Source organism: Helicoverpa zea, chromosome 13, assembly GCF_022581195.2.
Source record: "Helicoverpa zea isolate HzStark_Cry1AcR chromosome 13, ilHelZeax1.1, whole genome shotgun sequence".
Classification (NCBI taxonomy): Eukaryota; Metazoa; Arthropoda; class Insecta; order Lepidoptera; family Noctuidae; genus Helicoverpa; species Helicoverpa zea.
In genome coordinates, this window is record NC_061464.1 from 3490700 (window position 1) to 3497601 (window position 6902).

Below are 6902 nucleotides of genomic sequence, written 5' to 3' on the forward strand. Positions count from 1 at the left end.
TTGTTCTTCTGATTTCTTTTGATTTTAATTCTGATTTTATTGCGGCTTATTTCTACTTACCTTTTCCAGAAAAATATCAAAAAAGACATGCTTGCAGAACGAGGACTTACCCCCGTATTCAGAGACATTTAATGATTACATAAGTCACTCCTTAATGACAGATTCTCGTAGAAATTCTGCACTAAGGATCGGCTTAAGTAACCATTAAATGTCTCTGAGTGTGTCCAATAGTATTGTAAACACAAATAAACAAAAGAAGAATTGCTTACTTCTAAGTGTTTCTTAGGTTTAAGACCTCAATGGTTGAAACAAAAGAAAATCATCTTGAGGTAATCTTGACTGAAGACTAGAATCGGTGGTGTTTACCGCTCATTGCTTCTCTGTATGAGAAGAGGCCTGTGCCCTGCACTGGAACCTACAGTAAAAACGTTGATGATGATAAAGAATATAATGTTAGAATTCTCAAATTACTTCAGTCCACCTGCTAAAGCTTCACCAAACTTTTAAACTTAAGTATAAAATGCACTTTTCTTAAGTTAAATTTCTTTTCAAAAGAGAATGTTCTTCTTAAATACTGTGAAGTCTTTCTTCACAGCTCTTAAAGCGCTTAACTTTGCACCTTTAAAGTGCTAGCGATGTTTAAGCACGTTTTAATTTTGTTACAATTTTAAAGGAACTCGTGTTTAAGTAATAGCTGTACGGGTCATAAGGTTAAGCATCTTGTCATGACGAGTCTTCCATTTTTTAGAAGCATGTAAATATCCGGTCGTGTCGGATTGCCGTCCCATCGGGTTATGAGAGTGAAGGAATAGTGAGAGTGCACCTGTGTCTGCGCAAATGCTTGTGTACTATAAAATGTCCTGCGCAGTTGACTAATCTCCTTACATGAGAACAGCCGCCGTAGCCGATAATCGGCTCGGAGGACATCATCATTTCAGAAGGCACGGTGAAATTGATGGGTCCCGGTTATCGTATAAACATCGTTGGCACTCGTTACGGGCAATCAGAAGCCAGAAACTTTAACAACCAGTCTTTCCAAGGGATGCCTAGGCCACTGGAGTTCCAATAGGAGTTGTTCCATGTAAAAACTAGTTCTTAACTGATTTCAGTTAGACTGGAAGGATTTTCATTATAAAGATATATAAAAGTAGGCTTTTATGCAGTAGTTTCGCCCATAGCACTTTTCTTTGCTATTTGTACCGAATTTGTTTTTGCGTGCCTTCTCAATGCACACAGCTTACTAAAAGAATATTCGCAAAAAATAAATGAATTTAAACATTTTCCGTCGTACCACAAAAACTTTAAACATGTGTTGAACACTTTGTCTAAAAAAAATTCAGATTATGACCTCGATATAACTCCATTGCTATCCATACTACTCTATCAAACAAAATTACAAATTCCGCACTGAACAGAAGTGCAACAAAACGGGCTAGAATTAATCACCGCACAACTCGAAACTCGCTTTGTCGTTCAACTTAACCACAAATTGATTGCAAGCGATTGCCATTAATTCGGACAATTAACGTTTAGTTTGTCACACCGACGTGTAATAACCATTTCTCCTTAATCCTTAAGGAGCATTATATCGTTGGTATAAGTAATGCTAAGCCAAGCTATTCTGCTATTGCAGATGTCTTGGTAGTCCCAATGGACTTTGATGAATGTCTTAAAGAAGGGCTCTGGTGGCCTCGTGGTTCTCTCAAGTTTCAGGTCAGGCAAGTATGTACCCATGTAGTTTGGGCACCAAAAAGAAGATAAATAATTTGTTATATAGTCAGATTGTGATAAAATACATATAGGTAGATGGTAAGATATACTTGTGTGTGATAAGTAAATATGTAATATTAATCTGTGTATTATATTTTAAAGCTGAAGAGTTTGTACGCTTCAACGCGCTAATCTTTAATGTAACTGGTCCGATTTGAATGATTTGAAAAATTCTTTCAGTTTTAGATAACCCATTTATGAAGCCCATTATTTTTATCCGATTTCGCGGAGAAGTTCCCACGGGACGCGGGTGAAACTGCTGGCAGAAGCTAGTGTGTAAATAAAAAAAGATTTCAGAAAAGTTTCAGTAGATCCAGAGATTACCCCTTACAACTTCACAAATACGTCTTTATAAAATAAGTAACTACACGTATCAGTACTCGTATGTACATATGTATGTAGGCCCACATGTTTTTTTTTTTTTTTAACGACGCCTAAAATCATCAAATGACCCCTCCCGCTGTGGGTTAGCAGCGGTGAGGGAGTGTCAGACTCTTACTGACTAAAAACTGTCGTGTTCCGTCATAGGCCTTTTATGTGCCAGGGCCGCGGTAATGTAGGCCCACTTGCAATGGTCAACAATGGATCTTCAATTCTAGATACTGACAGCCACTGAGTATTACAATTCGGTGAAAGACTCCGAACTCCAGTTAGAACAGTCGATTTTAGACAGAAATTCTATTCTGACGGTGTTTAAGGACTTGTGCAATTTGAGGCTTTGCAATAGCTACTGGCTAGCTTTGTTTGAATTTCTGTTCGATTCGAATAAACGCTATGTACAGCTAAGAGACTTGCCAAAGGATTTTCGAGTAAAAAATACTTGAATGGATATTGTGTGCAAAGTAAATTGTGTAGTTAGAAGATGTCTCTTTTATTTAAGCCTAGGTACCTATACTAAGTATTACCTATTTTTTGAAAGAAAGTATGCAAGAAAATTCTATAGTATTTTAATTATAAGATGGAACTATTTTTAATAGTATGTACCCTTGATATTAATTTATTTTTCTTGTCTAACATATGTGTAAGGCTCCGACAGATATGAAATTGCTGGTACCAACCACATTCACTCTCAAACAAAACAGCACCTAAGCTTCTTAAAAACAATTTCAGAAAATATTTGCTTTCTCCCAATTCTCAATTTCTCATTACAACTTCGTATAATGACGCGGACGCGCTGAGCGAACCTTATTTTTATCATTTGCTGGCAAAAAGTTTAAATGTTCCCGTCCAAAACCATAAGTCCCGTATTATGGGGATGAAGTTTCAGCTTCGTTTGGGAACAAACAACGCATATGGCAAACAATCTTAGAAGTACAGGATCAAAATAATCATAAAAATTTTATAATGACTATTTTTAAAAGACGAAGGGGCCGTGTTCCTGCAAGATGGTGGACCAAACCCAATCTCATGTGCAACTCCGTCTGCACAAAGCTATACACACCGCACACAGGAGCACCTGGAGGAAATTATCCCGGCCCAACCTCATTGCTGACAGTGACTAATGATGATCACGATCCCCAATCTATGGGGGAACGACTTTGATGATGATGACTTTTATTGGAGGTGGGAAGTCTTGTAGTCTTGGTTGGTGATGCGTCAAACATTTACTGACTTTGGCCCAAGTCACACTTGCAAGCTTTTTAAGCGTTACTTTTAAGTATGGAGTTAAAGTTGAAAATAATTTCACACTGAAAGTGCTCGCCGAGTCGCTGCCAGCCACTGCCATTCCGGTGTGACTCGGGCCTATAGCTCACTCATGTTCAGTCAAATATCGCACACTGGATCCTAGATCCCAAACTGCAACGGAACGAAGGTAAGTGTGTTATAGTACTGGATTCCTGGACCGTCATAAATTCACAAACAATCTCGCAGCCCTCGCTGTGATGGTAAAAGGCCCATGGTAAGTGGACTTTCTGGAACCAACCTGTGTCTTGTACAAATCCAAAGATAATCAATTTTTGTCGCCAAAAGTTTTAATAGTGCTTCTAAGTAAATCTCCATTTTCCGTTGTACAAAAGGAGACGAATAATACGGGAAAGTGTGGACATACCTTTGTCATCTGCAGATTCTGGTGGGAATAAATGACTCGGTATTTTACTGAAGACTTAAAAGGAATGTGATGAGTATGAACGTGGACGGATATAGTGGAAGAGGAGGACCAAAGAAACGATGGATGGATTGTGTGAAAGTAAATATGGTAAGAAAGAATGTTACTTGTGAGATGACGGCAGATAGAAGAGTATGGAAGAAGAAAACATGCTGCGCCGACCTCAAATAAAATTTGGATAAGAGCAGGAGGATGATGATGATTTTACTGAAGACTTAAAAACCAGCCCCTTAGAGTTCATGTCAAACAAGTTTCTTCGAAGTTAGCCATTGACGTATTTCGGTTGTGTCGTAAAATTGACATTAATAAGAAAATTAATTGCATTACAAATGCAAGTAGCAACATGTTTTTTGATTTTGTAATAACGAAATAAAACATTTTAGATTTTTTTTTCTCTTCATTATATGTACAATGTCATTCTACTAATAACGTCAGCTCGTTTAAAAATTGCCGGTTTGGATGTTTGTTCGTTAACTTCGCGATAAATTGTAATCGTCGTTCGATCACTGAATACTACAAGTCTTCCTAGAAACCTCAGATCAAAGAAATAGCTAGAAACATTGTAGTCTTTACATTTTAATAACTGAAACAAAAGAAAGTACCTATTACGTAAGCAGCTTAGATAAAACCTCTCCTCAACGCCGGACCACTATTTACGGATCCTAATAAAAAACACTTCCTTTCAGACGCTTTCGAATTTAAATAAAAGGAAATTTACGCCCCTACATTAATCTGTATTCCCGCTTAAGTCAGACGATTAGTCTTTTCGCCACACTGTTCGGAAAAAGTACCTATTTTTAAGCAAAAAGTTTCTGTCATTTGGGCTATCTAATCTTTTCGGAGTAGAAATCAGAGCTGCATTTCGGTTTTGATTTTTAGTTTTTGCTATAGGTTATCTTTATCTTTATTAGCGTATCTTTAACCTTTTTCTGACGTTTTGAAGAAATTAGTAGTTGATGGTGGGTATATTTTCGTATATCGCTGTGTTTAATGCATTCAGTAAAATGTCACCATTAAGTTAATAATACGCTTCAGAGAACTGAAGCAAATACCTTAAAGGCGAATAACTGAGACTCATGACTGTCGCTAGACAAGGTTATTTTACAGAACTATAAAATGAGAGAAATATTCTGTAAATAACTATAAGAGTTACTTTAAAAGTACTGTGTAAGTATGTCTAAAACAAAAAATAAACCTTTTTCACTTATGTATTAGACTGATAAAGTTAATCAATACGTTGCTTTTCACGTAATTTCTAAATCGCATTTCATCAGAAAACCCTATTTGGAAACTTACATTACTGAACTATCCATAACAATTTTTATTCAGTCTAAAGTATAACTCATTTTGCCACGGAGTAGAAAAAGTCGCAACTAAGTGCTTTCAGTAAGTGGATTTGGCAGGAGCCGAGACTATCCGCACTGAATCAGTTTGAGCTGGAACGAAGCGGTTGAAACTGGTTATTAAGTGCCCAAATTACAGCGCTCAAACAGCTGGTAGATTTTCTTTGATTTATCGAAGTTTCTGGATGTTAGGTTATAATTTGGTTTTTAAAAATCTGATCTGGTAATATGTGATGTTTTTTTACCTGATGATGTGATATTTATAGTTTTAAAATACAGTTAACAATTATAAAGCTAAAAAGAAGTATTCTTTAAAAAAAATAGGGGTAAGGAGTTAAATTTTGCAATGGGATGAAATCAGATCATCATTCATCAAAAAATTATTAAAAAGTACTGAGTACGTACAATTATGTTATACTCCGCTTGTTTTTTTGTTTTTTAATGATGTATTATGTACTCCACTTAATATTATGTACTCCGCTTATGTACCCCCCTTAAATGCTCCACTTATTTACTCCACTTATGTCCTCCCCTATGTACTCCACTTATGTACGCCCCTTATGTACGCCCCTTATGTACCCCCTTATGTACCCCCCTTGTGTACTCCCCTTATGTACACCCCTTATGTACTCCCCTTATGTACGCCCCTTATGTACGCCCCTTATGTACGCCCCTTATCTACCCCCTTATGTACCCCCCTTATGTACTCCCCTTATGTACACCCCTTATGTACTCCCCTTATGTACGCCCCTTATGTACGCCCCTTATGTACGCCCCTTATGTACCCCCTTATGTACCCCCCTTATGTACTCCCCTTATGTACGCCCCTTATGTACTCCCCTTATGTACGCCCCTTATGTACGCCCCTTATGTACTCCCTTTATGTACCCCCCTCATGTACTCCCCTTATGTACGCCCCTTATGTACCCCCCTTATGTACTCCCCTTATGTACGCCCCTTATGTACCCCCCTTATATACTCCCCTTATGTACGCCCCTTATGTACGCCCCTTATGTACCCCCCTTATGTCATCCGCTTATGTACTCCGCTTGTGCGTGTTGCAGTTTAACACACCTACCCGTTTATCACAACCATCTAGCTAAATTAAAGGTATCTATTATTTTTTTAAACGAATTTACTGCTGTATCTACTTTCATTGATTTCCAATTCGGTTTCTTTTTAGATTTAGGACTCATGACCCTAAAACAAAGCAAGGTAGGTTTTGAGTAATATTTGAGGTATGTAAGGGTGCGTCCACATCTGGCGAATGTGCTGCGAATGTGCAGCTCGCGAGCCGTTTGCAACCTGCCCGCGAGCTGCGCGCGTTTTTTTTGTTCGTGCGCCGCTTCTGTGTCGCCCGCGCGCAGTTCGCGCGCGACCTAAGCGCCGTACGCGATCAGCTAGCAGGCGGCGCGCGACGCGCTAGTTATTAAATAATTCATAACTTACCCGCTCAGTTCGTTTCTGATTACTGGAGGCTACGCTCGTGTTGTTATGGAGTGGACGAAGGAAAATTGTTTACGCTTAATTGAAACATATAAAAGATATCCAGTATTATGGGATCCTAAACTGTAAATGAACCTAAACTGTAAGGGCGAGAACTGAGTGCGCGCAGATCGCGCGCCGCTCGCGCGCTCTATACGAGCCTTGCATGAGTTGCGCTAAAGAGGCGCACCAAACTG